Consider the following 18,557-nt stretch of genomic DNA (forward strand, 5'->3'; position numbering starts at 1 on the left):
GTGCGCAGAGCAAGTAGAATTTAATTCGAAATGCACAGAAATAAGATCATTTCATGGGGATTACTATTTTGTATGAACATTCTTAGGTGCATCTGCATTTATACACCCTTAACAGACTGTACGAAGGTTTGAATAGCTTGTATCAAGCGCTAGCTGAGTGATGCTAAAGCTCTCTCTCACAGCTTTACAGGGACAAGTGACCTGCACTGGCCAACCATTTGGAGGATTTTTTTTTTTTTTTTTTTTATTAACATATTAGGTACATCTGCATTAGTGCAGCTACCCTAGACTATATGAAGTGGAGTACAGTGTGTCAAAAAAGCTAACTAGGTGATGCTATAAAATCCCCATCACACAGGATGGTTAGTCATACAGAGGCATGTGATTAGCGGTCTGCACTGGCAGACTCCGGATGCATTTTGAGGATATCAACAACACAAGATTGAATAAGGTAGCAGTGGTAATACAAGTCCCCATCTCGCAGGATGGTTAGTCATACAGAGATTTGGAGGAGTTTCTCAGCTTAGGGGAAAGTCTATGGCTCTGACCTGCCTGGGTATATCGCATCTCACAGGCTCGAGTTTATAATATGGTGCTTACCCACCAGTGATTACAGAGAAGTGAGGTCTAGCTCTTTATGCTGCCCTATTAGCCTTTTGTACCTGTTGCGTTACAGTTTAATTATTCTGGCGTTCAAATTGTCTTTTCAGGCCTTAAAGTTTTGGATAGACGTGACTTCCATAACTTCTCCAGTGAATTCCGCATGTTGAATATCTGTTAAGAGCATTTTCTTACATTTCTTCGACTCATTTGTGTTTCCAGCTTCCACTTCTGTCCTCTTGCTCTACTTTCAATTTAAAGAGGCTGTCATTGTCTATCTTGCTTATTCCCTCACTATTCTGTATGCTGTGATCGCATCTCTTGTTTCTTCTGTTTTAAAAGGTAGTGAGGTCCAGTCCCTCAACCTATATTTTCATAGCTTAGCCCTCTTAGTTCCAGTACTAATCTTGATGCAATCCTCTAGACTTGTTGATTTCAGTTATATTCCTCACAACGTACGGATACCAGGCCGGTGTTGCATACTCCAATGTTGGTCTAACAAACGCTGTGTAGGTTCTCGTGTTCCTTCACATTATCTTATAATAAGTCTGCGTTTGTGTGTCTGGGAAACCCATTCCAAAAGTGATTTGTATATACATCCAACCAAATCAGTATATTATATATATAATATATATAATATATATAATATAATCCTTTATACCCAGGTACACTTGGGTTACATGGTGTATGGCTGAGGGAGGGAGGTGGCGGCTTAAGTGGGTAAGGATCCACTAAGCTGTGACCATAAGCGCCCCGCTCACCTGCTAGGGGCGTGGTCGGTAACTTTCCCATGTAATCACGCTGAGTCCTGTTGCTGCTGGCGCCGAAGAGTCGAGGGAGATTAGTCGAATATTCATCCAGTTCTTATGATTTGATAAACGTCAAATCTGAGGTGGTTTTGGTCTAAGCACAGGCGTTTATATCTAAACATCCCGCGTGACTAAATAAGCTTTATTTAGTCACGTGACTTTATTTAAAGTAAGCGTCAAGGTCATGGTGCTCGTAAATCTATTAAAGCATCGAAACTTTGATGCTGAGGTTTATTGCATCTAAATTAGGAGCATTAAGTGTGATGACACTGTGGAATGTCAGACATCATCCAGGGCGACCATAATTCAACGTAGATGAACGTTATCATCAGGTGATAAAGGTACTGAATATCACCTGAACTCCAATATACACTATACAGCAGAGTGCAGACTATATGTGAAGGTGTTTACCGAAAACAAAACATTCTATTTTAGAGTAATGTCTATGTACATAAAGTCTATTCCACAGCTGATAAGAGAGAGGGAGTGTGGGAGAGAGAGAGAGAGGGAGGGAGAGAGTGAGAGGTGGGGGTTGGAAGAGGAGGAGGATGAGACTTGGAAATACGGATTTGTACAGATGTCAAACAAAAAAGGGGGAGAAGTACGATGTTTAAATATATACTAGTATTTTGCACCCTAACATTGTGTAGATAACCATATTACATCTTTTACGTGGCTTCTTTTATTGTGTAGGAGTCTCTCTCTCTCTCTCTCTCTCTCTCTCTCTCTCTCTCTCTCTCTCTCTCTCTCTCTCTCTCTCTCTCTCTCTCTCTCTCTCTCTCTCTCTCTCTCTCAGCGACTGACCTCCACAGCCTGTTCAGAGCCAAGTCGCCCGCTGCTTTGTGGGTTCAAGCCGTTATAAATTTCTCCAGTTGTTAAAAGCTTTTGTTTACCTCTATCAGTCTCAGAGAGGTGTCCACTTGTCTTAGTTTGTTAAGACGCCTCGTCTCTCTTTCTTGTGTTTGTTTCCTTCCTGAGCTTATAATGCAATTTTATTTTTAAATTGTTTGCTTGGTTGATCCTCGGCTTCCCTGCATTTACATTGGATAAAACAGGACTAATATTGCTGGTGTGTGTGTGTGTGTGTGTGTGTGTGTGTGTGTGTGTGTGTGTGTGTGTGTGTGTGTGTGTGTGTGTGTGTGTGTGTGTGTGTGTGTGAGAAGAGAGAGTGAGAGCGAGAGAAGATAGCTCTGGCACCATCCCCAACTGACATTATCACCGCCGAACAATCAACACAACACTTGTGAATTGGCGGTCGGATCGCAAAAACAGTGCCACCGCCGGACGCCGTCCCCCCTTCCCTCTGCCTCCAGCGTCCCTCTAGTGCCGTCGCTTCTAATCTCGGCACTGTGTTTCAGTGTATATGCCCGGTATACCCCTGTCCCAGGCCTTTCACTCAGGGAATTCACAGGCACACACACCTATCCCAGGACCTGAGTTCAGGGTATACCTGAGTATCCAAGGGACTGAGCTCAGTGTACTTGGATATACAACTATCCCAGGCCCTGTGCTTAAGTATACCCTGGTATACACCTATCTCGAAGCACCGCTTGTCACTATTGCTGAAATCTAAATAAATAATCCCGGACTTTGTATTATAACCCTTATTATGTGTATCCCTAGTAGGCAGAGTCCTCTCAAACACACTAGTCGGGAAATTGGTGACAAAGAAAAATAATGCAGATAGTGAAAGAGAGAGAGAGAGAGAGAGAGAGAGAGAGAGAGAGAGAGAGAGAGAGAGAGAGAGAGAGAGAGAGAGAGAGAGAGAGAGAGAGAGAGAGAGAGAGAGAGAGAGCGAACTTCACAGCAACGCCATCAGTCAGAGTAGAGTCTGAGGTAGCATTGTTTAGCGAGTCTCAGCAAGGTAGCTGATACCCTGAGAGCCGCTCGCTACACTAGTAGGACACAGCCACGCGCGGAGACACAGGATTGCGGTTGAACGTAAGATAAAGTAGACACGCTCAGAGATGGTTGCTCAATGTTATGAGGAAGTGAGGAGAAGCGTGAAGACGCCGCAGGCATTACAGGATAAAGAAAGGGGATATTTCCGAATCAAAGAAGGGGAATGATGTTTGAATTGGTAAGATATTGTAAGATAAGTGTAATGCAAACCTGACACAAATATCATATATTTGTACGAAAGCTTCGGCAAAATTCCTGGATAACTTTAAATTTAGGCGTTAAAAATTAATTTAGAATGTTGTGAACGTCTTGCTTGAGGCCTAGCCTCGAGTATACAGCCACGGCCTGGATACCAATAATGAAGAAATCAGAAATTGATACTTAAACAAGCCAGTGACCCGCCTTGTTTTATATCTGACTGGATGGAGTTGCAGAGAAAGGCTAATCTAACTGAATCTCACCAAACAACAGAAATAGCACAAGGAATATGATCAAGACATACAAATTACTATAAATTAATCGACAAAGAATTAATGTTAAAAATTAAAAATACAAATACATTATACTGAGGTGATGATAAATATCCTTAGAACACCAGTTGTAAATAACTGACCGAGCGATTTCTGGCCAACTCAAAACAAAATTTCAAATTAAAATCTGAAAATCTGATGAAAGTAGGTCACCGCATTAAACGAAAAACGGGGACTAGGAGCTAGCACTCGACTCTGCAAGCAATCTAGACTCTGCAAATACATTCAAATGTGGGAACTCGTTCTCATAGCAAGTCCATTGCCATGAGAACGGGGGGGGGAGGCCCCCTCAACCCCAACTTTTCAAACAACCTGGATAATTATCTAGCTATTTGTGATGATCTGAAAGCATATTACGGTTACAGTAATAGTCTCCCTGTAAACTGGTAAATGAACCTTTGTCGTAAGCAGAGATTATTTTCAAGTTATAACGTTATTTTAATTTAAATAATCGGTTTACAATATAAAAAGTGTATGCTGAGAACGTTTTCTTTGAAGAATTTGGATTTCTGTAAGCAAAATTCTCGGGCACACTGAAATAATTTTTAAATTCCATATTTCACATTATAGTCAATAATGCAGCGTATTAATGTAACCAAACGCAGTGAAACCAAACCTAATCAAACGAAACCTTAACCTAAACTAGCCTTAACCTAACCTAACCATGGATAGAGAGTAGATAATAGCACTAATTATGTAGTCGTTCCCAATCCATTAGCTCTAGTCCTCATCCTCTTGTCCTCATCACTGAGGACAGATTCGAACAGATCTTCCAAATAATTTATAGAGATTTAACTTGAAAAAGAAAAATAATGTGGGTAAGGATGGGTTGATACCCATTCGGCACAATATCCAAAATTAATAGTAAGTTTATGGTTGAATCAACGTTATCAACATTACCCTTGGATAATGGGGCCATTAGGAAACTCTGTTCGACTCGCAAGACACATTCGTCTTTTTGTTGGCTATTTTATCGATTTGCTTTGTACGGGAAAAAAGTATTTTCTCAGATATGAATGAATAGTATTATACATTATAATTAGTGCATATAATTCGGCTTAGGAATGGCTAAGTGTTATGATTCTGTTGAAAATTATTTACTTTTGAAGCACGTATTAAGTATTCTAACTAGGAATTACCTCATATATATCTGTTAATATTAATGTATATTAGAATTGTGTGCAGTTAGGCGTAGGTATGGTTACGTTACGTTACGTTACGTTAGATTAGATTAAGTTAGGTTAGGCGTAGGGTAAGTAAGACGTTACAAAAATTTTGGTTATTTTGGTAATAGCTGTTATTTACAATACGTGGATGATGCGTTTATAGAGTTGTGACTCGAGCATAGTAAGAAAGCAAAGCAGTGTTCGAGGAAAGTTCGAACGTCAACAGTTATGAGTCGTGTGTGTAATGTGTGTTTCATTTATGAACAGGGGCCGGATTTAGCAGCTAATTTAACGAGCATTTGGGCTTTGCTCATGAAGGCGTGCTGACGTGGGTCAAGCACTTATAAAGTAGCGAGTTGAACATAGAAAGTGAGTGAAGCACTGTTCGAAAAGCGTTCGAACGTCATCAGCTGTGAATGACACAATCAACCTGTCCTCAAGCTGTGTTCTTTCCATTCAGCCGCCGACCCCAAAGACGTATTCTCCAAATTTAACATGCAGTTTATTCAAAATATAACTTTTTCCCAAATATGAAGTAATATTATAATATATTAGCATATTGTGCGTATTTAGGTATAGGTTAGGTTCTGTTGGCAATTATTGGGATTTGAAGTACGTGAGTGAAACATTTACAGAGATACGATTCGAACAGAGATCGTCAGCGAAGCGCTGTTCAGAAATGCTCGAACGTCGTCAGTTGTGAGTCGTGCGTAAAGCGTTTTTCCATTCATAAACAGGAGGTTCAGCAGCTGCATGAAATGAACCATGGGCTTTGTTGACAAGGACGTGCTGAATGAGGACGTGCTGGACGAGAACGTGCAGCATGAAGAGACTGGCGCAACTTAATCTTCGAACATTTATCGAACAGTGCTTCGCTAATGACCACTGTTCGAATAGGAACGAAGTAACTGCTTCACCCAGTACAACAAACCCAAATACTTGCCAGCAGAACCTAAACACCGAACCTAATCTATTTTAGGCTTAATTATACGTAAAATAATAATATACAATGCCAATGATTTAAATTTCTACATGATAAAATACTGATTTTTAATACACATTTCGTTAAAATTTATGAATGCGTCTTTGGAGTCGACTGCTACATGGACTTGTGTAGCCTGAGGTCGAGTTGCAGCGAGTCGGTGTTTGTCACTCAGAAACGAGGAGTTTCACAGCTGGATTAACGAGCATTTAGCCATTGTCTACGAGGACGGACTGCACGAGAAACGAGGAGGGTAGTTGCACGAGCCTCTCTCATTGGCAGCTGTAAGAGCAGGTGTCATGAATGAGAGTCACAGCCTTGCACTGGTGAGTACAATCTTTGCATAGTCGTCAGGTAAATAAAAAAAATTCTCAGCGGTAATTATCGTACCAGCTAACTGCCAAGTAAGAGACGAAGGTCAAGAGTTAAATTTCACACCCGGAACACTTAAGAACACACACACACACACACACACACACACACACACACACACACACACACACACACACACACACTCATATACACACATGGAGGTTCCTGAGGTTCCTCAGGAACCTGTACATTACTTGATTGACCGTTGAGAGGCGAGACCAAAGAGCCAGAGCTCAACCCCGCAAGCACAATTAGGTAAGTACACGCACACACACACATACCTATATATACACACGCATACACACACACACACATACCTATATATACACACGCATACACACACACACACAAACTCATACAAGCGCACACACAAACACACCTCTTTGCCCCTTATCTCATTATTTCTCCTTTGCTTGTACCTCCCTCCTTCACTATTTACCTTTCTCCTCTTTCCTTAATTCCCATTAGTTTATTTTTCCTTCCCCTCTATCCCCACATTCCCTCATCTTCAGTCCTTTCTACTTCTATCCCTCGATCGCTCTTTCCTCCCTCTTCCTCTCCCCCTTCTCCATCTCTCCGACTCTCTCCCATATCTCCCCCCTCTCCTTCATTCTTCCCACTCCCTCTCCACCCTCTCTCTCTTTCCTCAGTATACTTGGCGGGCCTCCAATTGGCTTGCGGGGGTGGTTGGCCAGACATGTGCCTACCTGAGAGTACTCCACTAATATATCTTCTCTTAAAACTAGGGGTGGACGTAGTATGTAATGTTATACTTACGTTATACTTATATCTGATTGATTCTCAGATCGCCATTAAACCCAAAAATGGTCTTTCTGCCATCCCTCTAACTCTTCTGCTTGTTTATAGACTCTTCTGCAAGTGGAAGTTATGTACTCACTTGGTTGCTCTTGCGGGGGTTGAGCTTCGGTTCTTTGGTCCCGTCTCTCAACTGTCAATCAACTGGAGAATTTGGTATTGATTGGAGAATTGGACAATCTTGAACTGGAGGATTGTAATGTGTGTGAGTGTGTGTGTGTGTGTGTGTGTTTGTATCTACGCATTTGATATTTGTATTTACTATTAGTGCCTTCAGGGTCGAGCTTTTAGCTCTTGGACACCACCTTTCTGATTATCAGTTGTCTAACGTACATCCTGACTTATTTTCTCTATAGCGTTTACCACACTTACACTCTCTCTCTCTCTCTCTCTCTCTCTCTCTCTCTCTCTCTCTCTCTCTCTCTCTCTCTCTCTCTCTCTCTCTCATATGTAACAGAATACTAAACACTGTAAATTTTCCAGCATAACGGAGAGTTTAGAGATTCTACTCTTGCAAAAACTGTTATGACCCCCTTGTTCCCATCGGAAGAGACGAGTTGTCCACCATTCCCTTGATAACACCGCCAGTATTGTCTTCTCAGACATAATAACATTGGATCAACACCCACACTTGTGCATTTGTGAAATTTATGTAAGGAATTAACACAAAGTATATCGCACTATTGAGTGCTTTGTCATTACATTCAGACCTTGACAAAGCACTCAGGAGAGTGCGAAAATCTTGGTGCAAATTTTGTACACAAATTTCACAAATTCACAAGAGTAGGTTTTTATCCTATATTATTAATAATAATAATAATATTATTATTATTATTTTACATCATCTGAGGTATTTTGAGGTTTTTAAGAGTAGTACTCCACCTTTTTTTTTTGCAGTCATCGAAAGCTGAGCGATATTTTATGTTTGTATTGAAATCTTTTGTGTAGTAGCCATTCAGACAGCCATTCAAACACCTTCAAACAAGGTGTTTGAAGCGACAGTATATTTTGGTCGCCAGCCTGTTGCCAAAATGTGTTCAACAATTGTATGTATTTTGGGTGGTTTGAGCGTCGAATTTGCTCAATTCGTGCACAAGGAACCTCTGTCTTGTTATCACCTATCGCACCTCTCGTGTCGTAGTTTGTTCTCGAGGGTTTCTTAAGAAAAGTTCAATGAGGGGGTGGGGCAGTTGAGACACAGTCACATCTCTTATGTGTTGGACAGTCCGTGAACACGGCACTGGGTCAAGCACATCAATTTTCGAGTTTTAATAGATGCGCAGACCCGTCTTGAATAGGAACTAAGTTAAGACTGTAAACAGGAATCCCAAATTAGTGACATGTACCTCATTACAGATCTTATTCTGGGGCTCTTGAGTGTTGCTTGTTCTTTAGCATCTAGAGGATGCATTATCTCTGCAATCTAGCTAGTTTTTCTTCGCCCATTTGACTAACATTTTTCACTTGATGTGGATACACACATTATTTTCGGCTGTTAATATACTAACTGATGGGCTGTATGTGTGTTTTCTGGTCTAGTCTTATGAGAGGACGATACATTTGCGGCCTCCGTCGTGAGATAGTCATCAGTTGGGTATTCTGAGGCAACAAGCAATCGCGAACGTCGTCCACACGATAAGATAGTTTTAGGGATTTTATTGTTGCGATTTACGTCTTCTTTCTTATCTCTTGAAAACGTCGGTGTACAGTCATTTGCATATTTATTAACCTCTGTTATTATTATTATTTCTTATGACAAAAGATTTGTAAGACAGCTTTTCAAAAGTTTCCTGTTTTCTCCTCTGTTCTTCTGTCCTTTACCTTTTTGTCCATTCTCTTTTCATCTTTCTCGACACATATTTTATCTCCTTTCATCTCCTTTTTGCATGCTTTTATCTAGTTGATATTTTTAATCATCATCCCCCGTTCGCTAGACGACCATATCCAGTGCATAAGAAACAAATGGTAGGTGAAAAATGATGCATAATTTGATCAGAATTCATTAAATATAAAGACACTCATGGATTGTAATTGTGACGCGAGCCTTGAGGTATTTGTACCGGCATCGCCTGTACTTCAGTAGGACCGAGAGGTGAGTTACACATATGTGGCTCCTTAATACAGCGCTTCAGTTTAATTTAGGAGAGATTTGCTCTGTATTCAAGGTGATTTGTATTGTGTGTTTAGGCGACTTGCTGAGACACACACACACACACACACACACACACACACACACACACACACACACACACACACACACACACACACACAGCACACACTCGCGTGCACACTTTGTGCCAGTAGCAATTATGTTTTTTACTTAATTTTTTGTTTTAAGAATAATATAAAGTCTTTCATATAACGGGCTTCATTATCAGGATCAAAAGTTGGCGGCACTTGCTTAGCCACCGCCCCCCCCCCTGCCCCCCTGCCCCCCTGCCTCCCCACACACACACAGTTAATAGATAATGCGACATGTTTCCAATGCAAATACAGATGTTTTTGCGATAGCATTTCTGACAACAGTGGATTCACTCTTCCCTCTCCCCCTTTCTCTCCCTTTCTCTCCCCCACACCTGCAAGGGCTCGCTGCCCCGGTACTGGGTGTGTGTGTGTGTAACTGGAGACGTGCCTGGGAGCGAGTGCCAGTTTAATGGTGAAGTGCCACTCGTCCGTGTTGTGCCACTACCCTCATCACCACCATCATCACCATCACCACTATCACCACCCTCGCCACTACCATTATCACATCCATCACCAATCCCATCATCACCACCACCACCATCGCCTCCATCACCACCATCACCTCTCCCATCGTCATCACTACATTCATCACCATAGCCACCACTACCACCAGCACAATTACAATTATCACAACCACCACTACTACCAGCAACATTTGTATACTCTCTCCCAAGTCAGTATAATCACTCCCAAGTCAGTATGCTCACTCCCAAGTCAGTATGCTCACTCCCAAGTCAGCATACTCACTCCCAAGTCAGTATACTCACTCCCAAGTCAGTATACTCACTCCCAAGTCAGTATGCTCACCCCCAAGTCAGTATACTCACCCCCAAGTCAGTATGCTCACACTCAAGTCAGTATGCTCACTCCCAAGTCAGTATGCTCACTCCCAAGTCAGTATGCTCACTCCCAAGTCAGTATGCTCACTCCCAAGTCAGTATGCTCACCCCCAAGTCAGTATGCTCACTCCCAAGTCAGTATGCTCACTCCCACTTCCAATCCATCTATTCAGTATATTGATTCTCCTCAATATTTTCAGCTGTAATCAGAATGAATCTTTTTCATTAACCTGCAGTGCAAAGAGCTTCGTAGTGCTCAATAACGAGGTGATTCAGCCAAACTGGGCCATTAGAAGGACAGCTAGAACTAGTCTATTACGATCAGAAAGCGAAATATTCCCGAATCCAGAGTATTTTGTGGTGGGGGGAGGATATTTTGGGGTGGGGGGGGTGGATATGTTGAGGGGGGGATATGTTGAAGGGAGGGATATGTTGGGGAGAGAAAGAGAGAGAGGGGGGGGGAAGGGTGAGGGAAGAATGTGCGAGGAGAGAGAGAAAGAGAGAAAGAGAGAGAGAGAGAGAGAGAGAGAGAGAGAGAGAGAGAGAGAGAGAGAGAGAGAGAGAGAGAGAGAGAGAGAGAGAGAGAGAGAGAGAACGAGAGAACGAACAAAGCGAGTGAATATATATTGTGTAGGGGTAAGGGGGGTATACGCCATTGTATTTATAATGAAGCACGGCGGGTCTAATGGCGAATTGCGGTAGTGGTGGTGGTGGTGGTGGTGGTTGAGGCACCACACACCAGCACCCAGGCTGAAGAACCACAATCTCGACCTCAATAAAACAGGGAATGGACTGTTTATTGCGTGTGGTGAATGTGCTTGGCAAGTCCCCGGGTGCACCTGACGCACACACGCACACGCGCACGCACACACACACACACACACACACACACACACACACACACACACACACACACACACACACACACACACACACAGGATGCTGGCTGAGTGGACAACGCTCGGGATTCGTAATCCTAGGGACCGGGGATATATCCCCAGCGGTGGCGGAAACATATGGGCAGAGGGTCTTTCACCCTGATACCCCTGTTACCTAGCAGTAACTAGATACATGGGCGTTAGAAAACTGTTACGGGCTGCTTCCTGTGTATGGGTGTGTGTGTATTCACCAATTCAACTAGTTTTTCCCTTACTTGTGCTTGCGGGGGTTGAGCTCTGGCTCTTTCGACCCGCCTCTCAACTGTCAATCAACTGACTTTTTTGATGATTGATGATGATGCAATCGACTTGAGAATGGTCCAGGACGGACCGAAACGTCGTCGTCCCTTCAATTTCTAGTGTGTGGTCTGGTCAACATACTTCAGCCACGTTATTGTGACTCATCGCCTGCAACTTACTTTTTTTCCAAAGTCAGTTGATTGGCAGTTGAGAGGCGGGTTGAAAGAGCCAGAGCTCAACCCCCGCAAGTACAAGTAGGGAAAAAACTAGGTGAAAACATACACACCCACACACACACATGGTCTACGACCCTTAGAGACGTGTACTAGTTAAGAAGGAAGAAAATAAGAAAGAGTAGGAGGAGGAGGAGGAAAAGAAGTAAAGTATGAAAAAAGATGAGACTATAATAAACTTGGAAAACAAAATATGAAAGTTGCGAACAATAACAGAATGAAGAACACGAAAATTTCGTAAAAGGAAATATTCGTATTGAAAAAACGAAAAGGAAGAGAACTAAGAAAAAGTGTAAGGAAGAAGCAGGGAGAAAGTGGGGTGCCTTATTAGAGGGGAGAAAAGTGGGAGGGGAAGAGCGTGAAAGAGGGGGGGGGGGGTACCTGAGTGATTCATTAGTGCACCTGTCCATGCATCCACCTGTCCAAGGTCTGACTCACAGACGTAAATACGTTCCCTTGCGGTCGTAAGTCCTGGCGTGTCTTGTTTTGTTGATTCCTCTTCAGCCGATTTTGCAACTCACAACACAACAGAGCAGTTCTTGCAATCTCCAAATGGCAGGCTGTCAGGGACATCACAATCATAATCTGGTCGTCTCCGCGTGTTCCCGCAACACACGAATAATCTGACTCTTCGTGAAACGCGATCATCCTCCCAGCACACGGCAAATCTGGCCTTTTCTCGCACCAATAAAGTGTCGTCGTGACCGCAAGATGCCGTGAAGGTGACCATCCAAACAACGCCTGACAGGGGCGCCCTGGACGGTGATCTAAGTGTTGCGGCAACCTACAAGATGAACGTGTTGTGGACACCTGCCCGCGGGGGACATTCCGCTCTCCGTCCACTTCAACACACAGGTTTAGTATAGCCTGCTCACACCCATTCATTTTCTTAATAGTACTGCTAATGTTTTCGTTGCTCTCAAGGCATACTTCAGCGACTTTGCTCTTGTTTCTCTCTCTGTCTCTCTGTCTCTCTGTCTCTCTGTCTCTCTGTCTCTCTCTCTCTCTCTCTCTCTCTCTCTCTCTCTCTCTCTCTCTCTCTCTCTCTCTCTCTCTCTCTCTCTCTCTCTCTCTCTCTCTCTCTCTCTCTCTCTCAGGTAGGTTGAAGAAGCATTAAATAATGTGATAAATATCAAGAGCAGCTTGAGGAAGGGAAAACAGTAGGTAGTGAGTGAAGGTACCTAGCGTGTCGGCGTCGTGTGTCCGTCAAATGGACATCAAGTTCTTGGAGAGAACAACGGTAGTTAGTCCCCACACACTGGCTCTGATGGGTGGGTGAACAACGGTAGGAGGACCGACCTACACTGCTCTGATGGGTATGTGGACAACGGTAGCAGGTCTTCACAAAATCTCCGTTAGGTAGATGAACAACAGTACCTGGTTGGCTCTGTTCAAATTATTGCTGGTATTAACCTGATGAAAGACAAGCAAAACTGCCCCATCCACGTAAAATATAAACTTTTATTCTGAAAACTAGATTAGTGGTGGAATGTCTTGCTTGTAAAAAAAGATACTACGGCCAAATATTCTTGTATCTTGTGGATCTGTCCAACACACAAGACAAGGCTGACCTCTCTGTCCACTACTTTGATTCCTCAATTCCTGAAAAATGTCGTACTCTTTTGAGGAACTTCTTGAGCGGGGACGATAAGGTTTCTTAAATTTACGTCTGTATGTATATTTTAGGTTAAAAAAATCCAGAATGCATGTCATTACTCCTGTCCAGACGCATAACTTGCTAGTTAGAAAGTTTATTTGATTTATGTAAATACTGAAAATAATTTGTTCTACACTGAAAGAATTTTAAGTTCATTTCCTTAAATATAATTTTCAGTGGGTAAACAAGATTTCTTTGTTATCTTAAGACATGATAACAGTGTAAATCCTGACTCTCTAGATCTACGCTCTCATAAACGTTAAACAGGCATTTTAGAAAGGCAAAAAAGAAATGGCTCTTAAACGCTTCGAAAAATTAAAAAAAAAAGGGAATAGCTCACGTTCTCTAGTTTCTCAAAGGACACAGACCACACCCTCGGTGTTCTCTCAGGAATGGCGCTACACTTCTCGTATTTCCCGTGCGTGCGAGAGGCTATAAATATAAGGGATGCAAAACACTGCGAGCACATCTTCAGTTTAGCTTGTGGCTGGTCATCAAGTATCCACGACCACCGGGCTGGGGCGAGGTGGCTGGCTACGACCACCGGGCTGGGGCGAGGTGGCTGGCTACGACCACCGGGCTGGGGCGAGGTGGCTGGCTACGACCACCGGGCTGGGGCGAGGTGGCTGGCTACGACGACCGGGCTGGGGCGAGGTGGCTGGCTACGACGACCGGGCTGGGGCGAGGTGGCTGGCTACGACGACCGGGCTGGGGCGAGGTGGCTGGCTACGACGACCGGGCGGGGGCGAGGTGGCTGGCTACGACGACCGGGCTGGGGCGAGGTGGCTGGCTACGACGACCGGGCGGGGGCGAGGTGGCTGGCTACGACGACCGGGCTGGGGCGAGGTGGCTGGCTACGACGACCGGGCGGGGGCGAGGTGGCTGGCTACGACGACCGGGCGGGGGCGAGGTGGCTGGCTACGACGACCGGGCTGGGGCGAGGTGGCTGGCTACGACGACCGGGCGGGGGCGAGGTGGCTGGCTACGACGACCGGGCTGGGGCGAGGTGGCTGGCTACGACGACCGGGCGGGGGCGAGGTGTCTCACTACGACGACCGGGCTGGGGCGAGCTGTCTCAAAAAATGTCATTGATGGCAGAGAATTCTTGACGTTGTTAGTGAGATAGACCTGACCGCTCATACACACACACACACACACACACACACACACACACACACACACACACACACACACACACACACACACACACACACACACACACACACACACACACACGCACGCATACATGCATATAAGGGGACTAGGTGAGTACATATTAAATATACGTGTGTGTGAATGACCAAAAAATTAACACGTGATCGATAATGTGAAATCGTATGACCACATTAAGTACTTGAGTGCTTTCGTGTATTCGAACTAAAATAAATCAAGAGCGCTTTTCCTTCTATATATTTTTCTCTCTCTCCCCCTCCTTCTCCGCCAGCTGCGTTGTCGGGATAACCTTCCAACACAAAAAGAGTCAACTAAGTACTGTGAACGGAACCAAATATTACATTAAACCACATTAAACAACCATACCAGTCTCCCCAACAACCTACTCCAACGATTGCCCTTTGACAACCTCTTTACTGTCATCCAGTCTTACCCACAGCGAACGAGTGTGCCAGAACCAGTGTACCGCAGTCGACCAGTCGACCACAACCAACCAGCCTCCCAAGTCAGGTAGTTACAATAATCAATAACAACAGCCACCTTACTGACAACCCCCATCAAGCTGCCCCAACGACTCGTTGCGTTACTCCTCCCCACTTCACACGTCAACAAACCCCAGCGAATAATTAACCAGACGCTTGAGTTTACCCTGTAAAAAGCCATTATGTGAGAAAGACGTAAAATTCTGCCTCTTTCTCTGTGATGCGGGGTTGTCAGCAAGTCTATTTTTGTACTCTATTATTCTCCTACACTTTCTGCTTTTCCTGTCTCTGTGGTTACTCTTGATCTTATTATAACCGTCTTTGTTTTCCATATATCCACGTCTTCCTTGGTGAGTTAGGCAGACTTAATTTTATTTCTCACACTCGACCCGTTTCATATTTATCTTGCAAATATTTTAGGATTTATTTGATTTAGGATCCGATCAAAGAATCTTGACCTTACCTCATCTAATTTTATTGTCTTTACTATAAATCATTTGTATATTTATTAATGAGTCAGTACTCATGAAGGTACCAGCAGGACAGTCGAAGAGGTGAGGTAATTATGAGAAGAAAGTGTTTGGCCAGTATGACACTACTGTATAGCACTTGGACGGGACATGAGGACAAGGAGCTGGGCTATGAGGACAAAGTGAAGGAACCATCGAGGATCGAACGCCGACACTGCAAGAGGCGTCGACTAGGGCATCGCTCTACCGACCAGCACAAGAGGTATGTCGAATAACTCTTTTTCAGTAAAAACTTTCTCCAAATAGGAGTCAGGGGAAGAATATGTCTTTGCTGATGGAGTGCAATTCTTGAGCAAGACACAAGGTTTGCTTGTTGTTAGATAAGCGCCTTGGGTTGCAATTGCAAACATTTCCCCAGTGGAGATGATAGCGTATCATTGCTTTTTCTCGACCTTTCCTAGTCTGTTACTCAAGCTTTCTTGGAAAGCTACCATTTCCATAGCGAATTATGTGTATCATAATACTTTCAGACCAACAACATTAATTTCAGAATAGCAACATTACTTTCAGACCAAAAAGGTAGTTTTCAAAATAAGAGGTTCATTCACAGACCAACACATTCACTCTCAGACCAACAGATCCACAATCAAACCAATACCAACACACACACACACACACACACACACACACACACACACACACACACACACACACACACACACACACACACACAAACATGAGTGCTAAAGTTCAACACTAACAAGTGCAAGGTGGTGGAAATAGGGGCAAGAGCCAGGAGACCGAAAAGTCAATATACAATGAAGGGGAAACTACCTCCCTATAACGTCTAGAGAAATAGATCTGTGAGTGGACATAATACCAAACCTAACTCCAGAGGCTCATATAAATAGAATAACGTCAGCAGCATACTCTGACAAATGTCAGAACATCATTCAGAAACTTAAATAAGGTGGCTTTTAGATCACTGTATTCCGCCTATGTGAGGCCAGTCTAAGAGTATGCCGCCGCATTGTGGAGCTTCCATCTTAAAAAAACACAAGGAAGCTCGAAAAGGTGCAATACTCATGAACGAGACTTTGCAACGAGACTCGTCCCAGAGCTGCGAGGGATGAGGTATGAAGACAGACTGAAGGAACTAAACCTGACGACGTTAGAAAGGAGGAAGGAGAAGGGAGGACATGATACTGGCGTATAAAATACTTAGAGGGATTGACAAAGTCGAAACAGATGAAATGTTTACAATGAATAACAATAGAACGAGGGGACACGGATGGAAGCTTGAGACTCGGATGTGTCATAAAGATGTTAGAAAATTTTATTTTAGCGTAAAATTAGTGAGTAAATGGAATGACCTGAAAGAGCAGATTGTAAAGGCTAACTCCATTTATAACTTTAAAAGCAGGCATGATAGAGAAAATAGGCCAGGAGTCATTGCATTAGACAACCAACGGCTAGAAAAGCGGGGTCCAAGAGATAGAGCTCGATCCTACATGCACAAACAGGTGAGTACAAATATGTGAGTACACACACACACACACCTGCATACCGGGCCACCATCCAATGCCCGAATATCTTTCACTTGTGTCCCAAACATGTTACACCTGCGTCAAGCCAACAGAAGATTAACACCGGCCCAGCAGATAGCGGGACTCCTTGAAATTAACTCCGAGCAGAGTGGCAGAGTTATCCCAGCGAATGTAGTGCCATGTAGCTGGTCCCTGGGATTCCTGCGGCAACGGGAGAGGGCGATGAGAGTGGTTTATGGGGCTGGGAGTTCGAGGCGATGAGAGTACATGCATCTCTGTCAAGGTCTTACTAACGGAGTGACCACTCGGCGGGATGTTCTGTGATGTATTTTGCGTTGTGTACTCAACTAGCGGTGTGTGTGTGTGTGTGTGTGTGTGTGTGTGTGTGTGTGTGTGTGTGTGTGAGCGAGCGTGCGAAAGGGTTGAACACCAGCTCCCTAGATCGTTCTATGGTGGTCTCAAGGGGGCATATATACTAACAAAGCTTCATCTGACATCTTCGCTGAATTACCTGTGTTTATCTTTAATGTCCCTGTTGATTCAGGTCCCTCTCGTTCATCACCACCTACAAAAATGGTGATCATATGATCACTACCTACAAAATTCTCAGAGGAATTGACAGGGTAGGCAAAGACAAACTATTTAGCATGTGTAGAACACGAACAATGGAACACAGGTGGTAACTAACTGAGTACCCAAATGATCCACAGAGACATTAGAAAGCATTTTGCCAGTGTCAGAGTAGTTAACAAATGGAATACATTAGGTAATGATGTTGTGGAAGCAGATTTCATACACAGTTTCAAATGTAGATATGATAGAGCCCAGTAGGCTCAGGAATCTGTAAACCAGTTGATTGACAATTGAGAGGCGGGACCAAAAAGTTGAAGCTCAACCCCCGCAAGCACAACTAGGTGAGAACACACACACACACACACACACACACACACACACACACACACATACACACAGGTAAGGGGGTCGGTGCACCTTTGTTCTATCCCAGACGCCTTCAATCACCACACCTGAGCCAGGTGGGAGGGCGGCGCCGGGGCACAACAAAGTATGTCCCCAGTCACCCAAAATTGTAGGGAATATCCCGCCTCTGAGCTTTCTTCTGGCCTTCTCTCTCACGTCTGGCTGGCTGTCACCCACGGAGCCCCACACCAGGACCAGCTGACGGCTCTGTCACGCAAGGAACCACACCAGGACCAGCCGACGGCTCTGTCACCCACGGAGTCACACCAGGACCAGCCGACGGCTCTGTTACCCACGGAGCCACACCAGGACCAGCCGACGCTCGTCACCCACGGAGCCACACCAGGACCAGCCGACGCTCGTCACCCACGGAGCCACACCAGGATCAGCCGACGCTCGTCACCCACGGAGCCACACCAGGACCAGCCGACGCTCGTCACCCACGGAGCCACACCAGGACCAGCCGACGCTCGTCACCCACGGAGCCACACCTGCTGGCAATTGACTTGCTGACAATTCCCGAACGGAGTGCTAACAGTGGCCAGCATTACTGCTTCATTTGCGAAGTCGGTACAGCTA

General features: G+C 44.3%; 1 long non-coding RNA gene across 1 annotated transcript in view; it reads left to right on the forward strand.

Annotated features, from left to right (window-relative positions):
* The first annotated feature begins 6,133 nt into the window (after positions 1-6,133).
* Positions 6,134-18,557, forward strand: part of LOC123756579 (uncharacterized) — a 19,773-nt gene continuing 7,349 nt past the window's right edge. The window contains exons 1-3 of the long non-coding RNA XR_006772659.2: positions 6,134-6,315; positions 14,941-15,011; positions 15,515-15,715. This is a non-coding gene — a long non-coding RNA (uncharacterized lncRNA). The remainder of the gene's footprint in view (positions 6,316-14,940; positions 15,012-15,514; positions 15,716-18,557) is intronic.

The sequence above is a fragment of the Procambarus clarkii genome, chromosome 25, assembly GCF_040958095.1.
Source record: "Procambarus clarkii isolate CNS0578487 chromosome 25, FALCON_Pclarkii_2.0, whole genome shotgun sequence".
Taxonomy (NCBI): domain Eukaryota; kingdom Metazoa; phylum Arthropoda; class Malacostraca; order Decapoda; family Cambaridae; genus Procambarus; species Procambarus clarkii.